The following is a 27,836-nucleotide window of genomic DNA, read 5'->3' as shown; positions in this document are numbered from 1 at the left end:
TTGAGCCTGCTAGACTGTTGTTTTACAACCTAGGGTCTCACATAGGAGGTTTTGTCATCCTTAGAATTAAGATTTATGCACTCTGCCATCCTCTACTAAACACGCCCTATTGAGCCTGCTAGCCAGCTTTTTGTTAATCTAGAGCCTCACAAAAAAGGTTGTGTTTCGTACCCGTTGAGCCTGCTAGAATGTCATATGGCAATCTAGGAGCTCACATGGGATAGTGCCGTCCTCGGTTTAAAAAAATACCCTTCTGGACTTGATAGATCATCTTATGGTAATGTAGAAGTTCACATAAGGGTGGAAAATATTTTTCTTTAACACGTATATTTAGTATATAATGAATTACAAAAATAGCAATGATGTTATATCTGCTATTAAAAAATTAGAAAAATGCGGAATAAGTATATCTGATGAACTAAATCTTGAAAAAAAAATATTTCTGATTTTGAAACATTACAAGAACGTAAGGAGGAGAACGTTACCATCATAATACAGATTCGTAAAATAAATTCAAACGGTGATGTTTCAATCGTTAGCTACAGTAAAAGAAAATGAAGTGAGGGAATTTGTCTCTCTCTCTCTCTCTCACTCGCATTAGAAAAAATTAGAACAGAGCTATCTCGTGAACATGAGGCAAAAAAGACAGTCAATACTTGCAGAAGACAATTAAGAAACATTATGTCAGAAACTGTTACTGGTAATGAAAATGAAAGTTAGACTCATTCGTGGAAATGAAAAGTGAAAGTGGATCAGATTTTAGTCTTTTTTCACTGATTTTAGTCCATTTGTCAGTAAAATAAAATATCCAACCTGTTGACAGTGTCAAGGATACAAATCAAGGACGGAGATTATTTTTTTTACTGTTTTAATGTGTATCGCGCGGCAGTGACATTTTTAAAGTATACACATATTCCCTTGCTAAAAACAACGAAGACAACACTTTACGATTGAAAAGCTTCGAAAATCGTAGATTTTAAAGATTAGAAATCAATAAGATTTCACATATAAATTCAGACTCAGCGTTTGAGAAATTCTAGCTTGGGGTTTTCTTCTGACTTACCTACAGTTTTCACAAAACTTTCGTGAATAAATTTAAATCAAAATAAAATTCGATTTGATATTTCTATCTGTTTGATGATTTCTTTCCTCGGCGATGACAAATCAAGAAGATATTCTATATAACTCTGTAGTATTTTTTCTTGATATTGTTTTTGTTTTTCTTTAATTTCACCGGGTAACATGTCAAAACTTGCTATACCACCACCCGCTCTATTGGTGCTACCATCAGTCGTAAAATAAATGTACTCCCAATATAAATTCCCATCACTGTCGAATAATTTACCGTTACTATCAGAATCATTAATTATTGCTTTATAATAAGTTTTTAGGTAATATTCTGGAACAGTTCCCCAATACAAGCTTTTGTCCGAAGTAAAATCAGCTCGTGTAGGCTCAGGTATCGGTGGATTATCGGCGGGGCAACTTCAGGCCATCCTAGCACTGATCTGATCGATGACTGATAGATATCAACGGCGTAATCTGGAGAATTTATCTCTATCATGGTGGACAGTGTTGGTTCATGAACTGTTATTGCTATCTTGGATTCTGTCTCGGTGATATTTTTTATCCTGCGCTGGAATTCATCATTGATCTGTTCGATTTGAAAACTGCCTGTGGGTATTCCAGCAACTACCCAGTCAGGTGTTCCATCTGGTTTATTTTTATTTGCAAACACCAACGAATTATTTGACTGCAGTCCGCCGAATGATCTTTATCTGATATTTGGCCAACTGTAGTATACTCGCAACAGCGCAAGGGCGATCTCGCTCACTGGAATCACGGTTGGAAAATTAATAATGAATTCAGGGTTTGTTGAACTCGCTGATATCATCATGGTTTCCAGCGGGGTTGCATTTGACACTATCTGCAAAAGTAGTTCTGTCATTACTTAAATTTTCATTTTCCAAATGGCGGCTTTCTAAATCAATTACTTCAATGTATGTCTTAAACATTATATCAAATTCAGAATCTGATATCGTGGTAACGTCAAGGCTTGATGATATCAGCGACGACAATTTAGAGTTGGCGTTTGTTGCCGTGTGTAATTTTACAACATAGTCGTGCAATTTTGTACTCGTGCACGTGGATATCTTTTTCGCAATAATATTAAAATCCGCAGGGATGGCCGCCGATGATGAAACACATATACTTGCTACTGCTACCGTTAATGGTGTTAGCGCTGATAACACTACACCGGTGGAAGCAACGAGTGTAGATACCGAGTACACAATGACATCGATGGCAGCAACACATCTTCGGTATTTTTTTTTTTTACTTTCGGTGTATACTTGTCAAGGTTGGTTTTTAGAGCTGTTTGCCAATCACGTACTTGATCGTATCTAAATTTTTCAACGTCCATTATATTTTACACCGTAACCAATTGAGGCGTTTCAGCAACAAATTCTAGACACCACCAGTAAGATGTTGCGGTTAATTTCTTATCAGCTGCTTCCAGTATAAATGTTTCCTCGTCGTTGCTATTTAACACAACAGACACAACTCTGGAAAACTTGTCGGTTAAATGCCGCCAGGGATATGTGGTGTATATACTAAATTTTGCAGTGCTGATCACAGACAGCCTGTACACACCAGTGTCTTCCGCGGTATGTTTGATAGTATTATTCTGCTGTGACCATATTGAGAATCCCCAAGACACCGTGTATACGTTAGTGATGATCTGTTTGTGAGGAATTTTAATCAGATTAATTTTGTTAACGATATCAAGAATTCCACTTACGACATCTTCTAGTGTTTCTTTAATTGTTTCAATGTTCGTCTAGACATCACAGAGTTTCACGTCAGCGGTCAACCGGTTGCCAAAAAAGGCATATACGATTTCATTAAGTTTTCTAAAGTTTCTACGGAGATTTTTGAACGTAGTTACCTGAACATCATACTCGGCCCGCAACGTGGATAATTTACCATCAACGGTGCAGTAGTTAACGTCTACATATTTTTTGTTGCTTGATCTTGGTCGGATGTTGGATCTCTGAGCACTACTATTTTATTTCCTTTCATGCTGAGTTCACCTGTCATTGTGTCGCCGGTAAAATTCAAACGATTATCAATGCATCATGCAATTTCATCTGTGATGGTTGTAAACGGTATATTTGAGTCTCTGATTCTACCGCCGTCAGTAAACACAGGGATGTTATCCGTAGTAGCACCGAGAACTCTACGATCATTCCATTTGATATTGCTCGTTTTCAAAACACCGTATTTATCCTGAAAAACAACAACCTCATCTCGGTCTACCCCATAGAGGTTCATGATATCAGCGAGTTCGTCTTTAGTCGCGTAATTTGACTCATCTATTTCGTCGATTTTTTAAACTCTTAGTAGTATCACCGCGGCGATTTTCCGTCAAGATCTACCAGTATTCTTCTCTTTCTGATCTAAATCAATGATTTCTCAAACTGTTGACTTGTATAATTGTGCACAACTTTGTGAGGTGGCAATTATGGCGTCGCTGATACAGCGTCAAGTACAGCAATTGGTTCACGGCCGCATATTGGTGGATCGGTTAGTGTTTGTGTTGGTAGTGCTGAGTACCAGATTGGCACTCTGTGCCCGACTTTGTACGGCGTGACATAGTTGATAAATTCCTGCGGTGGAGCTAACCCATACGAATCGAAATAAACAATTCCACGGGGATCAATCGCGTATGCTACCCAATGAGTTCCAGGTCCAGTGCTGTTATCGACATTAATAATACCGGTCTCAATATTGTTTGGTCGTTGTGGTAATTGATCTCGCATAAAAGCATCTCTAAATCTTTTGATTTTTGGTTGTTTAGCAGCATCAAGTAAATCAAAAGTTGACATAGGTGAAATTAACGAAGTGTTCCTGGAAGCCTTATACCTTTTCCTCGATGAGTTCCGGGAAGTCTTAATCCCTTTCCCGTCGCGTTTGTATTGCCATTCCAACAGCTGTTCCAACAGCACCTAACGCGTGATGCTTCAGCAGCTATCAGCGCTGGTATTGCTGAGAGAAGTGGAAATATCCCACCGGCCTTAGCGGTGTCGCTGATGTCACCAGTAGAAAGTTTAAGTCGTATTCCTGTTTTGGTTTGTCTGGCTTTATCGAGATGTTTAAGTTGATGAGTTGTCAACGACAGTTTATATTCACTGTGATTTGATTGTGCTTTAGCGTTATTGTGGTTCCTGTTTTCATTGATGCGGATTGTAGTTTTTAAATCTGACCAGGAGTCAGACTAATACTAACGTGATGGTAAGACATTTTATAAATTACTCGTGCTTCTAAATAACGTGGATTAAGGTAACACATTAAGATTTTCCACTGGTGCATCAACGAATCTCATTCGACCACTACCACCTTCAAGTAACATTGCTTTGTCACTGAGTATGACCGCGATTGCTTTGTAATTAACACCACCACCTGTATTCACGCTGGCTCTGAAGTGTATATCAACGACAGAATGTTTGAATAAATCAAGATGCTCCAGCGAAAAGTAATAGATCGGATATCGAGTTTTAAAATCATGTCGTGAGATCTGTAAACCAGTATCTACGTTTTCATCACGTCCCATAAACGTCATTAACCGATGGTATACACGTGCTATACGATTTTCTTCATAATTTAGAAGTATGTTTTCTGTTGGTTTTTGTTGTCCTTTTATCCATAAAGAAACCTCGGTAACACCCAGTCTGTCAAATATTATATGGGAGTGAGTTTATGGGTTCAATCGATCATAATTCTGAAAAGCAACAAATATATGTCGTGGTGCAGAAACACTTTGCTGTGATGCTATGTGCCATGTAAATTGACCGTTAATATCAATCTGTATACTATCTGTGGTTGTTGTCAACCATGACATTAGTGATTTACCACCTGTGTCCATAAAAGATAATAGTCGCTCTTCTTCTGCGATCGTTGGAGTCATTACCGGCATCCACAACGAAAGTCAGTATTACCTTACCAGGATCACCAAGAGGTCTCCAGATAGCATCGTCGTCGGTAGCCTTTCTCACAAGAGCAACCGTGTGTTTAGCTCCAAAGATAACTTTTCTAACATTTCTGCAAAATCCAAAGATATGTGACAGTGGAATTGCCAATGAATAATTTCTACGACCTCCCTCCAACATTGCTCGGAGTGTTGCAAATCCTAGGCTAAATTCTGGATTACTACCATGAACCACCGGCCACACATCAGCGTCAGCGTTATAGGCATTGTTTCTTGGTCGTCTTATATTATACTGATTGTCGTCGGAGCTATCAGAATTCTCTTTCATAAACATCACTGTGGGGCCTGCTGATTTTGTATAATCGTCAGAGTATCTTGCCAATCCTATTATTGTGGTAGCAACGTCAACATCTTTCTAAATTGTCTCGATGTTTCTTCCATCGATCATATAGGTGGCGCTATTAAAAAATGCAATGATGCCATTTTTGACAAACCCAACTCGTAGTTCATTTGCATATACAGTATGATCTGTTTTTATAATTTCACCTTCTACCTCAATAAAAGCATCAGCGGGTAAAAAGTATCTGCTTGTATCATGGACTTGTAATTCAATTCTTCCACGCTGATTTGGTAGTCTTGCGTCATAACAATAAAATTGATCATCACGTACAGACTCAACTTTAAGGACTGGTGCTTCTATAATTAAATGATGTGCCGGATTTGCGCTTAAATATTTTTATTATTTTGTTTTCGTCTAACACGAGGATTACCGCTTTCGGAAAACGGAAAACTCCGCTTCCTGGTATTAAACTTGAAATATTATGCCCTGCTTCACTGGGTCCTGGATCTGCTAGCGATGGTAGTTTTTGTTTGCAGCTTGATTTATTATTTTACTGACATCTGCAGGCATAACTTCAGTGCTTGGTAATTTCACTGGTTGTGATTTTTGTCGTATTAATCGTGCTAGTCTTTCTTTGATTGCCGAGAACACCTTACCAGAAACGTTGCCGATTGCACGAGGAGCTTTTTCACGAACAACGTCAATAGCTTTCCTCGATAATTGTTTTGCAACAGGTGCTTTTTTTGGAACTAACCTTCTGAATAATGCCTGAACAACATCGCCAAGTCAATCTCCGTAAATCGCTTTGTAGGTTGGTAATCGTGAGTTTATTACTCTGAACATTATAGGTCCACGCGGACTATTGTGTACGATCATCTTATTTAACTTGCCATTTACCTAATCATTATGACAACTAGTCACTTAGTCAAGGTCGTCAACGAGTTCATCAATAGGTTCCCGGTAAATGCTAATATCCATGATAACACCTGTGAATAATCGTTGACAAATATCAGCTGCTTCATTAATTATTTCCGGAGAATTATTACCGGCTCGTTTTCCTCCTATGAAAATTTCGAGTCGTCCTACGTCATCGAGAATATTGTTCGGACAAGTAACAAGACCACTTCCAGTAAAACCACTTCCAGTAGCACCGGTTCCAGGTGCATCGTAAAATATATCTGGAGATTGTGGTCTAGAAGGTTGTGGTTTTTTCTGTTGCAGTGGTGGGAGAAGTTGTGATTGTAGTTTTTCTGTTGTTGCGGTGGGAGTGTTTGTGGTTGTTGTTTTTTTTTCTGTTGTTGCGGTGGTTGTGGTAGTTATGGTTGCTGTATCCGTGAAATATATTCGTCTGCTGCGTTAATGAACGTGATATATTTAGTATCACTGTTTCTAGCCTGATCTACTCCATAGTGTATACGAAATATCCATTTGTACCAGTTATCACGACTTACAACATCATCGGTATATTTGGAATTTAAAACTTTTTCTCCTTGATCATAACTTTGCACGGCAAACCCAGCTAACTCTCTCTCTCTCTCTCTCTCTCTCTCTCTCTCTCTCTCTCTGTTTTTAATTGTTTATGGTGTTAATACTTTCTTCTGTAAATGTATCGCTTATATCAACTTTGGCCTTTGCTTGTTCTGTTTCCGTTTCTGTTTCTGGGATACGTTCTTTGATATCACTTATTTCATCATGAATTTTGCTAATACCTTCAAGTATTTCTTCATTGACGGGTAAAAGTTCAGCTGCAGCTATTTCAATAGGAAGTTCTCGTAAAATCGTTTTTGTTTTCTTTGTTCTCGCTGCTATTTTTCCAGTTTGCTCAGCGGTTTGTTGTACTGGCGCAAGTAGACCTTCACTAGCTGTTGCAACTCTTTCAGTAACTTGTGTGAGAGGCTTAAACAATTGTTCTGTACCTGTTGCGAATTCGACTTGTGCTTCTTGCCGTTCTTGTAGTTTTTTCTGAAAGAATCTCTCATATGGAGACATTTTTTAATTGCTTCTAGTCGCTCTCTAGCTAATCTAGCTGTTTAAGATTCCTGCGCTGGTGGCATTATTTGTTATAATTTTATTTAATTAATAACAGCAACGAGGGCGAAGTCTCATACTCGGCATCCATTCACCGCGATCCACCCTTGCGATATTTTTGCGATTTTCACGAAGGCTTATTTTTGCAATTCGAGGGTGAGTCAATTAGAGTCTGTTCGCCTTCTCTACTGCTGTTCCTATTTTTCTGTTTCTGATCAAGCTGATTGACCGATCAACAAATTAAATTACTTTCTTATATGTAATATCACGATGAGATTAGTACTAGGAGGTAAATGTGCCATCCGTTCTTTGTACCTGTGATTGAGTTCCATTCATTGCTTGTAAGTAATATAAGTCAATGTTTCTTCCATAAGATCCAAGGGTAAGGGTTTGGTGACTTTCAAGAAAGGTGTCCTTTATATCATATTCTTCTTCTCATCACTCCTACTTAAAGATGACCCTAACAAAGCAGCCACATTTTACAACGGTCATGTTAACACTATTTATATTGGGAGATATTCTCCTCATTGATCAAACAACATTTTTTCCTTTAACTTATTGGCATTTTGTTAATTCCCTGTTTGGCGAAGAACGTCATGACATCCTGATGTCTCTTTCTATATATTCGTCAAAGACACCTTTGCTTTCACAACTTTCAAGCAACATTCGCACACAGTATCAATGATTTCTTTAGTTGGTTTTGGAATGATTTGGTTACGACTTAGGGTATTTGAACTGGGTAGTATCGACAATGCATTCTAATATTTTGCTAAAGGAGAAAAGAGTACCATGTTCTTGTTGTAAAGAAGATTTATTTGGCCCTTGACAATGATGGTGTAAACTTTGTCAGGGAAAATGATACAAAGTTTATCAAGCAATTCTTCATTTTGTACTTAGCTTCATATCTACTGTCTGTCGGGATGTCGTATCAACTTGAATTTCGGTGCACATGGTGTTCTTAAGGGAAAAAACTGTGCAAGTTCTTGTTTGGACAAATCAAGTAAACTTTGTAACGTGCATTTTCTGTGTTATTCGTTTCCTTAGGAGAAGCCACTTTTGTTGCAGCAGTCATGGACATATCAGTAAACATGGACTTCCTCGGAGTACAATTTGTTTTAAGATTGGTATCGATTTTCTTTATTAGACTGGGGAAACACTTGTCTTAAATAAGGCTCGGCGGGCATCGTTATTAATGGCAGTAGAGACAGTAACTGATCGAGTTTTTCGGAGTAAGTGTATGTCATAGCGGCAATACCGCACTTTCAGGAAGGAAAAGTTTTGTTTTTGTGTTTTCTTATTCGAATGAGTGTTATTGTTGCTGCATATTTGGTCTGTATTGCCAGACTTTGGAATTTAAATTGTTTGGAGTCTTAGCTTCATCATTAGTATTCATTTCACAAATGATCAAATGATGACACCTCCTGAAAATGCGCTTTCCATCTAGTTTCAAATGATAATATTTTATTTGATTATTGATTCTCGAATGAGACAGTTTTGACCAATCAGCTTGTTGTTTATCTGCAAAGACACGGACGTTTCAATTGACGTGGAATGTGAACGATGCCTTGTAGTAATTAGCGCGTTGTTGGAGTAAATCGTTGTAGAACTTCTTTGAAGCTGGCTTCTAACAAATGTTAACGCACTTGTCGATTTCTTTCGCCAGTGATGGCATACAGAAAATAATTTGGCAGGAGGATAAGATTGAAAGGAAATATTGTTGAGGACTGTTGGAAAGAGAGGAAGTGAATAATGTTTTAATAGTTGTTTTACACAGACAAAAAAAAAAAAAAAAAAAAAATATCGTGAAACAAGTTCGTACGAAATTTCAATTAATCTTGAGTGGTATGTTTAAATCTATGTGTAAGTACGCATGTTTCCATTTACTGGCATTACAATAAGCATATTCCAGCCAAAGTGTTATGATTTGTTAGTCAAACACTTGATCTTAAAATTTATATATTGCATTTTTAAGCAGCACAACGTAATGTTCATTTAAACTGATGGTGCGATTGGCATTACTTTGGACAAACATATTTTGAGTAATGTAAATAATATTGGTAATACGACGATGTCTTTATGGTGTAAATAATATTTAATTTCTTCTTCGTCTTCTCCGAACATGGCGACGAACATGAAGAGATGTGTTGGACTGAAGAGAGACAAGATTACATCGTCTGAGCTAGAAATTCCTTCTACAAACGAAAGGGATTATCCTTGAATTTTACCTGAATAACGTGTCAGCCGATTGCCACCTTTAAAAACAACAAACACAACGTTGTGGAAAACGACTATGCAATGGTGTTTTTATTTGATTACGCGTTAACAAATTTTGTTTGCCTGATCCACTAGGTTAAGTAACGGGCGTGTAAAGGGATGGCGTATATACGGAACATCAGCCTTTGACGATCTAAGTGTTTGTCAGTCACTTTGAGAACTGGGGATGCAGACATAACTTACAAGTTTACAAATCTTAGATTTTATCAATAGCACAATACATTTGTACATTTTATACACCTTCTTTTCTTTTCTTTTCAATGTGTAATAAAACAAGTATTCAAAAACACAAGGTTCTAGTTATCATGCTAGATTTCTTTCATCAGTCACGCACTATATCCTTGGCATAGTCAGCTACCTCTTGTTTCCAAGCATCAAATTAAAGACTAATCCAGCCACTTAGTCCTTCCAATGATAAATCTCTTAGTCTCTCCAAGCTGAATTCTACTTGTGATATATTTTAGAGTACTTGCGATTCACATTTGGCCAGTCTTATGAGCTAAACGCGTAAAAAGTTTTCTTTTTCAAACAAATACCTTATATTGCATTTATTTGTGTTACATGTTGGCCTAGGTGAACGACCATCGGGTTACAACTGCATAATCAGTTTTACCGACGATGATGATCTGTTCATGAGTATCATTGTGCCACCTTCAAAGATTCGAAGAACCTATGCTTATAGAAACGCCTAATGATTTATTTAGAAACGTCGATCAAAAGGATGAAGAAGTCATTGAAATAATAACAAATGATCCTGGCAAAAGAAGAATGCTTAAAAACGTATTGACGGAATTTACAATTAGAGAATTTTTTGTAAACCAGTATGACTACTGTTAATCAATTGAGGCAACTCGCGCGAGAGCGTGGGATACGAATACCAAGCGGCAGGAGAAAAGCTAATATGCTTGGGTTATTAGGACCCGCACATTAGTCAGAGCCACTCCTCACCACTATCAGCTTCCCTGGTTGTATCCACAAAATTAAGAGGAAAACAAAAATGAACACACTGCTGGTGAGTGTAATATATAAAACCCAAGATGTGCAAGAAATGCTGAAATACTTGCGCTTTTAGGTCTTACAGCTGAACAGCGTCGTGCAACAGTAACATGATTAAACATCAAAATTCATCCACATGTCAAGCCGACAGAAAGTTCACGCATACTTGAGGATGAACACAACCACCTAGGCAACTCAGCCACTAAAGCGGCTGAGAGAATTGGGTATGTTCATGTACAAACAGTTCTAGGATTTCACATCTATAAGAGCTCTCGTAATCATCAAGATCACCCTTCAATTAACCCGAGCATATATAATCCAATATTTTATATCAAATATGCGTCCAGAACTTCGATCAACTCTACACCAGGTGGTTGAAACAGTGCAGCGGTCCCGATTCAAGGTTGACATTGTTCTCAGTATGGAATTTATCATACCCATACAGTCAACAACAAATAATTTGGGATCATCTTTAAGATCACAGCAATGGTTTTATAGTGGTGCCTGTTTAGTCTTAAACCATACAGGCTATTAATGCTGAACTAATAAAGGTTATGCATAGATCCCAGAAAAGTTTGAAAATACTCCAGAAGAGGTTCCGGATGGATATTTTCCAGATTCTTGGAAGTTCGGCTTCATATTTCTCCGTCCAAAATCTTTCCTGAATTGAGTTACATACCACATCAAAGTATGTTCCACCGCGATCAGTGTAAACATAAAAACATGAAATATCATAACAACCGTTGTTGTAAATGGGCAATTTTGTTTGCGTTGCGTTCTGTGAGCGATGATAAAGGTCAGCTGCGAAAATATCAATAATATCTGAGCGAACTTACGTTTGGAAACATTGACATTTCTGTACAGGATTATTACATCATACTTAGAAAGTTTAACAAAATCGAAGCTGATATTGCTCTTAAGGTGTTCGCTAGGAATAAAGAATTAATGCGAAATGATTATTTGCCATGAGGGCACGCTGTACAAGTTGCTGAGCGACACGGGTGGCTCAGAGGCGAAGCATAATTACGTGTGGATAAAGAATCTTTCCCGTTGTGTGTATAGACACAACAAACAAGAAGAAAATGTTTACATGCCAACTTTGTCTGCGTATATTTAGCACACAACTGCTGCACGACAACCGTGAATTTTGCTGTGGTGGAATCTGTGAGAAACTTTAGCGAACGATTATGCCAGAACCCGACAAAACAGTTTCAAATGTACCACGGAGCAACAAAAAATATGTCATCTATGCTGACCTTGAATGGATACAGATAGTGAGCGAAATTCTTTCCGAGTGGGTGGTTTGCAACTAATTTGTGCGTAACTGTGAGATTCTTCTGTCGAATCTCTTCAGCAGGTTTAAACCCAATCATGCGTGTGTTTCATTATTGGGTGTTTGTTTGACTAATGGAAGAACGTTACCCACTCGCGAGATCGTTCTAGAGTGATAGCACTCCGGGTCTGACACAGAGATTTCATTAACACATATTGTACGTACTGATATCCGAACAGCCTTTTCTCAAGGGTGAGGTTAACTAGTTCCACAATAGCTCAGTCACGATGTATATCATCATGTCCAAGACAAACGAGCATCTTTTTTTTTTTGTTTTGTTTTTCTAATAGTTTATTTGTTTTTTGTTTTTGTTTTTTTGTTAACAGTGCAGCAACAGCTCTAAGAAGTTCTTTACCTGGATCCGCATGACACCGCCGTAGCTAAGTTAGCGATTTACGTACATAAGTAAGTTTAATCGTATCAGCAACTCCTAATGAAACAATGGACACCTTCGGCTCAGCAATTTTTTTTATCCGCTGGCAACATGTAAATAGATAATGCATACTTTTGTGTGTGTAAAGAAGACTTTGTCGTCCACGACCCTGTCATTCATGTACCTGAGGATGTGGAAGAAATAATAAAGCAATCAGCCTGATTAATTTCGTTAGGTGTTTTGGGCATCAATCCATCCACAGGAAATCGTCCTTAGCACGGGCAGGTAAATTTGCCACAACGCTAGCAATGCTCGAGAATCCGCTCTGGTGACTTTTGTCCCACTTGTTCACCTTTCAACGTCAGCTTCACCTTTCCAGTAACCGCGAGGAATGTAGTATATTTTGGATAAAGTCCACTCAGTAACTACGCTTTACTTATTTATGTTTATCAAATTATAACAATATATGTTAGCGACCACAGAGAGCAATATTGGCCTTTATGCTTGCTTTAATGATCCATCTGGCGATTCTTTCTCCTATTGTAGGATTAATTGTATTCAAGTCATGAATGACATCTATATCAACAAAATGACGTTCACAGTTATCAATCGATGCCTTATAAAAAAGACTGTGTCCGTAACATGCGGATCAACACGAGTTATATGTGCCTATATTGGTTTCGGCTGGTTGTTAGAATCAAGTGGTATATCTAGAATTGTGTCAGGGGTTTAGTAATTGCATCAAGGAATTTTCTCACCAGGGTATTTTCTGCATGGTACTCCAGGTAGCGTTGTGGTAACGACATAACCACACGCGGCTTTGTTTTAGACTCTGGGCGTCTAGGTCTAAAAGGCCCGAAAAATGTGAACTTATTTGCTTCACATCGTACACAACTTCCGCGATAACAGCTATTCTATTACTTGTATGAACTCTGATTGGATTTGCGGAACGTGTTTTTGTCGGACATCGTACACAATATGAAGACATGATTGTGTTATGCAACAACCGTGTTATACACCAAGTAACATTCTGATTATAGGAACACAAGGACGAATTAGTTTGCTTAGGCATACACAATAACAATTAGCACAGACTGCAAGACGATTAGAGGGCTTACAAGAGAATATCGGAGATATAATTGCGCTTGTTCCACAAGAACACCCACCCAAGTAAGTATTAAAGCTAAAGTTAAAATCAAACATCACGGCAGTAAATCTTTAACATCCCTATACGGTTTGACGCAAAAATATCTACTACTAGGAACATAAAAAAACTTTATGTTTGTGCAGGAGATACACGCCGATATCTACCTTAGTTATGTTAAGTGTATCTATATTATGTTCAACCTTTGTTCATGATTGATTGTTTGCAAGGGTCTTTTGTAAACAACATATTACATAGATAACTTATGTCCATGATTGTAGGATGTCTATGAAAACAATATTCGCAAACATGTTCAGAAGGATTTGAGTTTATGGCCGTGGTATTCCTTTGGAAATTGAAAGGCATGCGTGATTTATGTCAGATAGTTCGCTAAAATATAAATAAACAGACACAACATTGATCCTAATTTGATGAAAATTTCCATTGGAAATGTCCTGGATCCAGGGCATATTTGTGCGACACACGTCAGATGACAGTCTGCATATAAGGAGGAACAATAATTATTAATTCCCGTCTTAGCATCAGTTTTTGAGGAGTCCATTTTAGTTGTATTCAGTTATAATTAGAGATAAATCATTTTTAGAATTTGAGAGGAATCGTTTATTCAATTTATTCTTTAGAATTACAAAGTGATCATTGACATTTTTGGACTAAAACATTATTTTTAGGATTTTTGTGAATTGAGTCAAGAACATTCTATGTTATAAAATTATGAAACATCACGACTACTGGCACATCAGTTCAATCAAGCCTATTTGTTGGAACTAAATTTGGAACACCACTGCAATTCAGTCGGAACACTGTATACGTTTGAACATGTAATAGAACGTTTAGGACTATTTTGGATTTAAACAACAATACAGTAAGTTCCCCTTTAGTTTTCATAACTTAAAGACTTTAATTATTTGTTGATTTTACTAAGCTTGTCGCTTTGCTACTTTTTGTTACTCAGTTTAAGACCATAGAGTCGTAACAGTTTCGTCAAAGATAACTGGCCTGCATGGGTATAAAAGAAGTGTGTGGGACACAATCTATCAAGGAGTAAAAATGTATGTATGACTTGTGTTTGAAAAGCTTGTTATCCTCTATCAGGCCATTTGTGAAGGCAAATCCAAATCAAGCGTAAATATTTTTCTGGATACATTCAAAGTAGCTATAGCCAAACTCTGGAAGGATGACCCTAAACAAGCAGATGTCCATCCTAAGCAGTTGTGACTCCCACGTAGGACGTGGAACAAGTCTTGGTAGTCGGTCATTCATACAAACGTGGAATAACCAATCGTTTCATTGCAGCTAAATGATTTATAATTGATTCAAATCTATGTTTTTGGAACAAGTTAATGACTAGTGGGGTCAGTTTGCGATGGCAAGAACGTACCAGAAGTCGTTAATGAAGCCACATCGATTTGCCACCGAATGTTCACCAGTGACACATGCATGTTTCGTTTGTTGATGAACGATCTCACTGAAGACATCAGTGATGTTCAAATGATACACACAACGCTGATTATGAATTCTCAGAGCATCAACTCAATGATTACGATTCCATCAACACAGACAGAACTGTTTGTGACTTTACATACACTAATCATCTCGGGTGAATTAGGCACACTTGAGATTACACTGGCGTAGTTGCGTGTGTATTATTGTTGTACGACTATCAGATCACGACCGCTCGGTGGTCTTCTCGTGAGAAACACGTTTGTGTTTTCTTTGGATGATGGAATTGATCAATAATGAGATTCGATGACAACGTTTATTACAGGCTGGCAAAGACTCTGTATTTTTCCTACTCGAAAATAAGCCCACACTCAGCTATGTCATCGCGATGAAATATGCACTGTATGAGGCAGCTAATGCACGATGTTCAATAAGAACAAGTCTCAGTTGGCCCTAAAGCAAATTCCAGAGGATAAACTAATCTTACGCTCAGGGCGTGGGATGTCCAGATGCAAATTTGCGCCAGACATTGTCAGGATTACCTCAGCTATTCAGATCAAGTTAACCTGTGACGCCACCAGTGGCAGTTATAAAAGCGGATCTTACCTAAACATAACCGCTGGAGGCATTGCATCTCTGGGATACATTGTTTCGGTTTTCGCCCACTGTGGAACCAAATTTTTTGATATGGATAATTTCCACAATGAATGTTGATCTTCGATGCTACAATCCCCGGTTGACACAACTTCGTTTTACTCTCTTTGAAAAGGGCGGGCATATGTTACACTTGCGAAAGGGGACCATAACAATACAACTGTACTTTAGTGATCGACCTGATATTTAATATAGTGACAATCGTACGTGGACGTGTGCTACTTGTACGTGTTATTAACGCGAAGAAACCTGTTTGCATTTCATATTCAGACAATAAAACTTCGGTGGAATTATAATTATTCAAGTCTAAGATGATACAAATATAACAATCGCTGCAATATTTCCATTCCAGCTATATTAGCAGCTGCGGCTCCGTAGGTGCAAAAGGTGATGTAATAAAGGTCGTTGAAACTGCATCCTGGATAGCTTTGAAAAAGGCGATTGAATACCGCATAGTCTCATACAAGAATAACAAAAACGGAAAAGGTATTCAACTACCCTGAACGACTGGCCAAATACCTTCAGGCAGAGGTCCTCGAATAACCAGTACAACTCGCAAAAGACCACGTCTCTATTAATCAGTCTTGATGCAGTTACCATCGCAAAGTCAATCAAGCACCTCCGCGTTTTTATTTGCGAAATTAACTTTCATCAAGATTCTAAGCACAAAGAAAACTGGCATCACAGTCTGATTAAATTTTTATCTCCACTGTTCTAATTGATGATCTGACAGCGGGAGTGGTTTTGTGGTGATATATGGTATTGCCATAATCGCAAATTGTATCAACCAATCAGATGAAATGCTATATCTATACATTTGGGAGGCGGCTGATTGGTATGGCTGAAGAGCATCAGCGTTTTGATTTACTTTCACGTTTCTGAAAGCTGCATTTCCATTGGCTAATTCTAAGATAACCAGAACATGACCGATGGTCTGGTTTTGCTTGCATTCATCCAAACGAATTTAGACCTATTGTGTTGTATACAATATGTTTCGCGTGAATTTCAATCAAAATAGAAACTTGTTGATAGATTTATAACTATATTTACTTTTTCCATTTTTAATTGATCTAAGCTTCCGTACAGAAACGGCTCTTTACCCATGTACAAAACTTTGAAGAGAAACTAAAGATACATCCCTTTAATCCGCAAATAAACAACAAAGAAAACGTGGTTTCTATATCATCAGGCTAGTCTAAATCGGTAGCATATAACTGTTGAGATCAAACTGATCGACTAAAGCATGTAAAACGGGTTCGGAAATTCCATCAGAGCTTATTTTGCACTTGTTTCCTACGGTAGGGAACTTATAAGACAAGATTACAACGTAACCAATTGGCGGATTAACACTTATGAATGTTTTGTCCCATGTAAAAACAATTTCGCTCATTCTCATGTGTGTATTTTGCTTTTCTTCAGTAATTATAATTGATTCCTGGTTTATCATTAAGAGAACGGTCATTCGTTGAGGACACAGCCAACAATAGGAATGTCCTTTGCATTTTACTTGAACAATTCAGGTTAACATTTACTTTACTTATTAACAGGCAAAAGGTTAGAAATATTATATCGCTCTGTTTGAATGTAATGATGCAAGCACAACTTCATGTTTAGTTTCCTGTTTCTTGACATGCAAATATCTTTGACAGACTTGACGCACATTTCTCTACCATATACATCAACCATATACTATAAATAATCATTTGGTAAGATGATTCGTTGTTTCTTTTTTCCAGAATCCCCTGCTTTTTGCTAAAGCACAAATACATAAGCATTTAGTCAACTTTTCACAAAAAGGCAATGAGCGAATTGTAAATGAGAAAATTGTGAAAGAAAATAGACCTCTGGATTTAAACTTTGGGGAACAAATTACACCGCCATTTTATTAGGGGTCCATTACAGACCCATGGGAATGAAGTGGTTTAATCCCAGTCACCACAAAGGAATACTTGCTTCTCAAGGTATAAAGTATGTGACGTCAGTAAGAATTTGAGATTCAGATACAGTTGTGTTGGCCTTTCCTTCATAATTAGGAGGTAAAAGCAAATGTTGTCATTGTCCATTATTGTTTACAGAAGCATAAATACATAGCTAATTTTTTCACAGTTCTTCAGTTTATGCGAGAGTTGAGGAGGAGATAAATAAAACCGACTCCGGTCAGACCAAACAACCATATCCAACTCCGAAGTCAGATATAGTAGATCTTGTTGAGACAAGACTGTAGAATGCTTGCACGGTTATTTATTTGATGAGTGAATAATATAACAAAGTTTTGTATATGCACTACTGTTTAGAGAAATAACCTTTTAGTTTATTTTCTTGACTTGTTTTTCTTGACCTAGTTCCTTTTTTTTAAACCGGGTAATAGACATGACAATCCTTATATCTGACACCAAAACCTGTTTGCAAGGTACAATTATGCTAATTCTTACAGTTATTTTCTTGATTTGTTTTTTCTGGGCGTTATTCCGTTATATCTGACACCAAAACCTATTTGCTAGGTGCAATCATGCTAATTCTTATGGTTTAGATGAACTGATACCCATACAAGAATGAATCGGGCTAAAACGTATGTGCGAGTGGGGAGATAATATTCATTTTATAACAATATCGAATGACTTATACTATACATACTGATTACATGTTTGCTGCTTTCTTTACCTGTACTAAAATGTAATTATACAATTTTAAAGTCTATAGAAACGTTACCAAAAGTTATAAAGAAGGTGGCATTCAGGGTTCCCACTGATTATGGGAATAAGAATTCTCTGACTTTGCTAACATGAATGGTATTTTTTTTCTGAGCACACGTTTTGAATAAAACACAGAAAATAATAGAAAACAATTTACTGTACACGTACTTCTTCAAATGAAGCAACTACTTAACATGACCACACCGAAACATTTTAACTAAATTTAAACAATGTTTGTTAAAAAGTCAATGTCCTATGATGAGCCAACCATTTTTTAACGAATTAATATGACTGACCTCCCGGGCTTATCATGCATAAAATACTGTCATTAAAGGTACCCGCTTCCCTACAATCAACTCTTTACCACCATGTATCAAAACCAGTATTTATCGCTCCCATGCTCACAAAATGCGAGCTTATTGTGCAAAATGCGAGTTCAAATTTCAGAATCGGTATCATTTTGCAAATGCTAAATCTTTCAAAAGTATGATACAAGTCATCAGTAAAACTCCGTAAAGTTCGTAAATTCAGATATGTAGTGCCGCAATATTTGTTCGGAATACGCTGATACTTCGACACGGACTGTTATGTCTCCCTTCTCCCATTTTCTTTTCAGGCCATTGCGCTCTTTTAATAGTTTAAACATCATTTGTTGTGCCTTTGGTCAACATTTTGTCAATGCATTTTTGTCTGCAATTATGATTCAGGACAAGAGATTGCCGCTAATACCTTGCACACGAAACTTGAATAAGCGGGTTAAATTAATCTATATTTAATCCAGTACGAGCAGATGTTACTACGTGGCGGTTTAAAAGCGGATTTCTAGGAAAAAGTAAATACATGTTGTTTCGAATTTCATCCTATAAAAGTAGGAACAAAGGACGTGTTTCTCTTTTTATGTTAGTTGATTTCAACAGTAATCTGCTTTCGATGTAACCTTCTTTTCAATAACAAATTCGAACAACAATTTTATCGAATTAAAAAACGTAATTTTAATATTTTTATAAAGTTTAATGAGTCTTGTTTTGCTTTCATATTACTACACTCAAAAGTTAAAAAGCAAAATTGCTGGTTTAAGCCACCGTATTACACATTCAAACATTTCAGTACTCTCATTTCACCCAATTTTCCAGACACTTTGTCCTAATTTAGACTGGTGAGGGAAGTCGCTAATATCAGATACTTGTCTCACATATTAGCCTCACTATTCATTATTCCCTATAACTGACATGTTATAGCAATGTTTATAATAAATTAAAATAACATGTCCGCGTAAACAAGAGGTCATTGAGAAAGAAATTGTCAGTTTCTGAAGCTTCAAGCAGGATTGGATATGACCATCTGCATTATAATTTTTTTTGTATTTATGGTACAACATTCCCAAACTTTTCCATGGCTTCTGATAAAATTTTCAAATTTCACAGAATTATCATATCGTTTTATGACTTTCTATAAAATTTAAACTTCGACTTCATCCTGATCTGAGGGAACCATGCAGTTTTACCCCCCCCCCCCCCCGCCTTGATTTATAGTACATTGGCGTATACCTATTTGTATCTACTTATTGCAACTCAGTATACATGCAGACAGTGGCGTCACTAGGGTTGGTGTTACCCAGTGCGGTAACTCATGATGTCACCCCCATGGATATCCTTCCTGCACAAACTTTCAAAAATTTTATAGAGTCATGTGCAGTAACACACGATGTCAGCTCCATGGATCTTCTTCCTGCACAAAAAATTAATTTTTTTTTATAGACAGTCATTTTGGTGTCACCCCCTCTGATGGTGTCACCCAATGCGGTCCGCACCCCCGCGAGATTTTCGAGAAATCAGCTAGATGACGGAGGTCTCGTACGACACATAAACCCTTCTTTGACATTTTATCTCTAGGGGATAGAAGTCTATCCACGAAAAAATGTCCTGACGAATTTCGTCGAGAGGAAACAGCGTAATAAATGATGCCCTATGGGAATCTGGTATTACCCACCAAACAAAAACAAAAACATGCAAATGTTAATTTACTATATCGATAGTTTGTACTAATTGAACACCTGCTAAGAGGATTTTGATTTCAACGTCTCCTGCATATTATCTAACTAGGTTCAGGTTCTAACAGTAGAAAAAGTTTTTAAAAAATTTCGTCGAGGCGATTTCGAGAAATCTACATATAGAGTGAGGTCGCGTAAGACATTACATCTTTATACAGTTTTGACACGGAACCTTCTTTGATATTTTATCTCTAGGGGATAGAGTCAACTCTCGAACGAAGTCTTGACGAATTTCGTCGATAGTCTGTACTGATTGCTCTCCAACTTAGATTTTTTTTATTTCAATATATATATATATATATATATATATATATATATATATATATATATATATATATATATATATATATACCAACTGTTGCTGCAATGGTGGTGTGTGTTATGAAGCGGTATTGTGTAAAGACGTCCCCTTGCAAGTGAAGCAGTATAACCACCCGTCGGAGCAAGCACGTTTGATCGTAGTTCGCGGAACAGGATAAGGCCAGGTTGGTGAATTTAAAGAGTGTAGGGACAAGGACGTTCGTCCACCAGGATACAGTCGCTACAAGACTCGTCCAAAAAAAGCGAAAATCTTGCGACAATACACATTTGAACTGATGATATCTCTTGTGACATCATTTCGCACTGTTCGTCTCTTAGTGTGTTGATCTTGATCGAATAACGACACTCGATCACGACCTTGCCAGTGATACAGTCAGTTACACATTTGGAGACTCTGCGACCAAGTTTGCGACATAGTCGACAACTCTGCGACTCACTCGTGGAAACAGTCGGCGACTCTGCGACCAAGCTGGCCAAGATGTCGGTATCTATGCGACACAGTCGGCGACTCTGCGACACATCGGTACCTCTGCGACCAAATCTGCGATCCAGTCGAGGACTCTGCGACATAGTCAGCAAAATAATTGTCGAATCGGTGAGACTCGGCAACCACAGGACACCCAATCGACGACTCTGCGACTCACAGAAGACCCTGTCGGCGACTCTGCAACTCACTCAGCGACCCAGTCGGCGACTATACAACAGTCCGCGACACAATCGTCGACTCTACAACACAGTCGGCGTCTCTACGACACAGTCAGCAACACAGTCGACGATTCTGCGACTCACTCGGAGACCCAATCGGCGACTCGGTGACCATTTCAGCCACACAGCCAGTGATTCAGTGACGCAGTCGACGACTCCATGACCCAGTCGACACTTTGCAACCAATTCAGCGACCCAGTCGGCGAGCTGATGATCCAATAGATGAATCAGCGACTCAGCTGACGACGCAGTCGCCGACCACAGGAAACCCAGTCGACGACTCAGTTACCCAGCGACTCAATCGGCGACAAGAAACCAGAAATAAGACGACATCCCGCTGAGACAGAAATATGTCGCACTCTGTAGCACCAGTCCTCAGAGCGATTCAGCGGGATATCACTCCAATACAAAGACCTGTCATAAGGAACTAAAGATATCTAGACTAGGTTTAGTGTAGCCGAGGCAGTTTCCGCTACAATAATTTGACCCAATTAAAAACCTACTTAAAGGATTTTTATTTCAACGCCTCCTCGAGGGTTTCTAGGTAGGTATGTTTTCCAACAGTGGGCAAAGTTTGGAGAAAATTTGATGAACTGATTTCGAGACATTGCGGCTATATAAAGGGGGTCGGGTAAAACATATGCTGTAAGGAGATTTTTCATTACGTATACAGCTGGGAAATTACGTACCCTCATTAGAGAGTTTTGACATGGACCCTTTCATTGATATTTTATCTCTTGGAGATAGATTCCACCTACGAAGGAAGCCCTGACAAATTTCGTGGAGACGAAATAGAGAAATAAGGGGCGCCATAGGGGGTTTCAGGTATGAAAGACACGCAAATGTTAATTAACTGTATCAATAGTTTGTACTTATAGGACCCTTACTAAGAGGATTTTAAGTTTCAACGCCTCTTATACTGTTTCGAAATAAGGCCCCTTTCTAACAGTATAAGCGGCGTTGAAATCGAATTTCTCTAAGTAAGGTTTCCATGAGTACAAACATTTGATACAGTTTATTAACATTTGCGTGTTTTTCATACCCGGTACCCCCTAAGGCGCCCCATATTTTGCTATTTTTGCCACAACTTCACAGCTGCACTGCTTCTCATGATTCCATTTCCGCAAAGTATCGGTAGTATTTCACGCCTTGAAAATATACAACTCAAGCACCTAGACATGGAACTATTTTACCTGCGATGCTTCAGGAAAGTCAAATTACGCTTTTAGGCCTCATTTCACCTATAACCTTCCACCATATCTACCATTATAACAACAACACGTCTCCAGACAACGGAACCGTCCCTTCTGAATTACTCTATTGCACAATTTACATGTCATCCATCCTGAATACTGCACATGCACTCACATAATCGTTACATATAGTTAAGTTTTAATCTAGACTACTCACCAGGGACACTTATGGTACTCTGACCTGAACTCACTTTAAAATTAAACCATCCTTCCTGGAACCTAACTGCAGTCTGTGATGTTTTGCCTTAGCAATTGGCTAATTAGTCGGGCTGAGGACACCGACTTCCCAAAATCAAGCAAGTGATCACTTAAATCTATGAAATCCTTAAAATGGAGAGCAATATACAAATGGCTGATACTCCAAATTTATTACTTTATCAAGGATGGGTCTGTGTAAAACCTGTATAAGGAGGAGACGTATTAGCTCAAATGTAAACGTAATATAAAGTCTTCCGTCATGTGTTGTGCTCGACTAACTTTATCCAGCCGAGAATTTATCGAAATTGGCTTTTCTTCCACTTTTTCTTTCTGTTATTTGCATAATATCCAAGAGGCCTTGTAATCTATCTAATCCTATTAGTAGAGGTTCAGTTAGCACAAAAGTTTGATACAATCTATGAACATTTTAGTGTTTTTTATACCCGGTACCCATCGTTGTTTCCTATCGACGATATTCTTCAGGACTTCCTTCGTGGGTGGACACTGTCGCACAGAGATAAAATATCAAGGAAGGTCCATTGTCAGAACTCTCTAAGGAAGAGACGTAGAGGCCCAACTATATACGTAAGGTATAATATTCTGATCGCATGTGTTGTGCTCGATCTCTTTTATTTAACCGCGAAATCGTTGAAATCGTCTCGACTAATTTTCTTCTAATGTTTCTTACTGTTGGGATTGGTTACACTTTACCGACTGTCAAACAGGGGTTGAAATCAAAATTCTCCGAGTAAGGGTTCAAGCATCGCAAAGTTTGGCTGCAATCTGTTCATATATTATAACGGTTTTAAATACTGCTGGTATCCGTAAAGACCCTCTTACATTTTCCGCTTGCATTAGACAAACACCGTCAAAATGCTTTTGGGAGTCAAATATATATCTGTTTAGAAGATATCGTACAATAATAAATGCCAATATCTTTTTATTGGTGAACTATAGGAACCAGATATGGACTGAAACGGTAATCTGCTAATGGACTTTGTTACAACTATCATATATTCATCTCCAGATTCCAAGAAATCGGGTCAATGAATTTTCTTTAAACTTTTCATACAGTTGGATGAGATCACTAACTAGATATTCTCAGAGAGGCGTTGAAATCGATATATTCTAGCTAGGGGTTCAATAATAACAATCTTTTGAATCGATCCAAATTGTGCGTCCTTTTCAGACCCGGTGCCCATAGGTTGTACCATTTTTGCTGATTCCTCTCGATGCGATTCATCAGAACTTCTTTCGTGGCTCGACATTACCACCTAGAGATAGGGGCCCCGAGTGGCCGAGTGGTCTAAAGCGCTCACAGTTCCGGATCACTGCCATCTCACCTCTGTCTGCGTGGGTTCGAGTCCAAGACTCGGCTAGCGTGGGTACGTGGGAAAGCCTGCCAGTAGCTTCTCGTGGGTCGGTGGTTCTTCCCTGGGTTTTCCAGGGTTCTTCCTCCACCAGTTATACTGGCCGCCATGTATAGCCTATCCTGTGCTGAGAAATGGCGTTAAACCCTATAACAACAATAACAACCACCTAGAGATAAAATGTCAGTGAAAAGTCCATGTGAAAACTCTTTAAAGAGGAGACGTATTGGCCCACCTGTGTAAGTAAGATATTATCTTCTTGTCGCATACGCTGTAACCACCCACCCCCTTTATGTAACTCCAATTTCTGGAATTCGGTTAAACAAATTCTTTCAATGATTTTGGCTTATGTTGGAACAGATTCCTGAATAGAATCTGTCCATCAGAAGTTGCAATCGAAATCGTTTAGGTACGGGTTTAATTCGCACTAAGTATTATTAGATTTGACTCTGAGCGTGTATCATACACCTACCCGTATGCTTGTTTATCCAGTTCCAAGTACTTCAAGACAACATTCGATGTCAACTTAACGCTTTCTAAACCCGTAGATACTTGAAATAATTCTTATCTAAGCACATTATGACCACATATTAGAAATCTCCAATTTCACGCTTGTATGTTGTTTTTTGTGGTTTCACGTTTATTTGAGCCATTAGTAAGCTTTTCTATTACAAATACTAATATTTCGCGCCATGCAAAACATGACGCGACCCCAACATCTAACACAACTGATTAATCCTATTTCAAATTAGTAATTATGTATACCCACCAATATCCTAACCCATTCCTCCACATAGTCTGTGATTTGTCTCTAGTCAGCCTTATATAGCCGGCACCAAAGAACACTCTTATTTCTCTAAATGGGTTAGAATAACACCAATGCATGCCCTGAATGTCTTTTAATCTTCAATAAGTTATTACCAATTATTTATGGAACTATAAATAAATAATGAATACCAAACTGGCTGTGAATAAGGAATCAGTAACCAAATGTATGTATAAATAGTTGAATCGGGAATAAGTAACTGGTTACTTATTCCTTATTCAATTGGTCACTGGTTACTTATTCCTTATTCAATCGGGAATAAGGAATAATGAATAAGTAACCAACTTGACGTCAATACAGGATTTACCATCATCATAAAACTTCCGACAAAGAGCACGGTCACGTTGTCAAATCGCGATATCTTCCACTTCCCGTCCCTGTACTTCGTCATGCATGGGGAGACTCCTTCGAAAATGCTAGATACGTGTTTTGTCACACTAATCGTCAGTAAATTCCCTTTCCATAACTCAATGGCAAACCCGGCATTGTTTTATTTTTAACACGCCGGTCGGCTTCTGACTTGCCTAAATGACCACCTGTGGTTCAACCTCGAAGTTGATCAAAACCTATCTCGCTAACTGCACCATGCGTTGTTATGCTAGTGCGAAATATACCCATGAACTTTTAAATATTTAACAACGATGACGATATAAAGATTTTTAAAAAGTTTACAATGTCCAGTAAATACACAGAGATATACATACAAAACACGATGTCGCCAGAAGGATGCATCGTGATTTCGCGTCAAACCTAAATGGCAAATGTTAAAAACTATATATCCATTGCAATAAAGTTTGCCTTAAAATAAGTTTCAACCTATTTACTATTATCACCATAATTAAGGGGATGAAATTGATAAATCTAGCTAAAACTAAAATTGGTTGGAATATTGTTTATTACTTTCGGGCGAAAGTAAATATATCTTTAAGGCGGACGGGAAAGTCCCTCCAAAAGGTTGCTTGTCAACACATATTGTAATCTATTTTATGCTTTATTTATTTATATTTTTTAAATTAATAAGGTTCTTAAACGTCGTTTTTAAATATTAAAATGTTTGAAGATTTCTCTCTCTTCTCTGTTTCTCTCTCAGTCTGTGAGTATTGGCTGTGATTTACTGTCAATCTGAGTTAAATTACACCTAATGTGAAAAAAACATGGCTGATGTACATACACTTAAGCAAGGTGAGAAACAACTGTTTGTACCTGATTTGTTGCGTATTGCAGCCTGAGTGTAATAAAGAATTTGTCATTGTCATTGTGATTTCTAGGATCAAATGCAGATAAACATTCTCAATCCAAAACAATCCTTTGCAGTTACTCAAAGGAGATGAATCTGAATGTGCACAAAAACAACTAGAATGCCCAGATAGTATCTGCGTGTATAATGTTGTGTCTTTATCAACCGTCATGCATTCCGTTCGAGTCGTTATACCTGATATCGCGTAGGTAGAAAATGAACAGGAACTGTACTTAAACGTGCTCATTCACCTTGAAAAAATTACCTCCGTTTCTTTTCTATCGCGCTGAACTAGTTGTAATGCAATAAATCTTAACTGGTAAATAAGTAAATAAAATAGTAAAATAACACGTTTCTCCATCGTGTCACATTTAATGGCTTGGAAATAGAACAAAAAAAAACCACCTTTAGAAATGAAATCAGATGTCTACTCCAAAATGCTTGACAAGCTTCAATCAAATAATGCTTATGAAAATTAGTTTGTTCGTCTAATGAACTATGCATACTACCCAATGCGACCACTATTTTTGAATCATTATTAAAATGTTTTCGAAGGTTGCTTCTGTGAAATAATTAACTTAAATGAACTGATAGTTTTTGGCAAAACATAATAAACTTCATTTTATGCCGTAACTGCATACGAATTAATATAGTTGTATATAATTTACGAAAAGTTAATAAATTCCGACATATGTTTTTCTTTTTATTTTATTTACAATACGAGTCGACTTATACATGAAAATTTATATTTCACCGATCGTCATAGAATAGAGTTATATACAGAGAAGATGACAAGATATTGAGAAAAACAGGTTGCTTCTCAATGCTTGATAAAAAGAAGAGTATGAGTGTACGTATATATCAGTGTCAGTGATCATTTCTTGATTATGAGAAGTCGGTGTTGGGAAGATACTTCTCAGCCCGAGAAATTAGCCAATTTCATGGAACAAACATCATAATATACAACATTCACGAGCATGTTTTAGGCATATATACGTTTTGTAATTTGATATAGAAATAATTCTTTACATCCGATATTTGAGTCGTCTTTTTGTGCTGGATAAAGTACCAAGTTTCAGCTCGATAAAGCTTACTCGTGAAACACGCAAATACGAAAAAAGAAACACCATTCAAGTGTGAAATAAGTGTTAGTGGTTCATGCTCATTATGCATTTAGAGGACAATTATTGTATTTGCGCGATTAAGACCATTTTCTGTTTTCACGTGGCCCTTTGAAGCAGAGGTAGGCATGGACTATCACGCCACGCTCAAGCATGTGTTTGTATCACTTGGTATGATATCCCTAGAAATGATGCCATTAATACAGGGATAATATTATATGTTTTACAATGTTGTAGCTATTTTGCGTTAAATGTACAAGTCAGAGGGAGCATCGTCATTGCTTTCAACTAAATAATAAACCAGACGTTCTATAATTAAGTCATTTTTACCTCGCAAAGTGTTTACATGTGCAAAATGGCTTCAGCAGCGCCATGCGTTTAGATCATGTAACTAAGATTTGCCGATCTTAACCAGTATAAAATAAAATATATGGTAATACAAAAATGAAATAAAATTAATGATAAATATAAA

At 37.7% G+C, this 27,836-nt stretch overlaps 1 protein-coding gene across 4 annotated transcripts in view; it reads right to left on the bottom strand.

Annotated features, from left to right (window-relative positions):
• LOC149775638 (uncharacterized) overlaps positions 1 to 27,836 on the bottom strand; it is an 82,745-nt gene that overhangs the window by 53,798 nt on the left and 1,111 nt on the right. The window lies entirely within an intron of this gene.

The sequence above is a fragment of the Sinohyriopsis cumingii genome, chromosome 19 (genome assembly GCF_028554795.1).
Source record: "Sinohyriopsis cumingii isolate HCF-2022 chromosome 19, ASM2855479v2, whole genome shotgun sequence".
NCBI classification, from domain to species: Eukaryota; Metazoa; Mollusca; class Bivalvia; order Unionida; family Unionidae; genus Sinohyriopsis; species Sinohyriopsis cumingii.
This window is presented reverse-complemented; position numbering and strand designations above follow the sequence as displayed.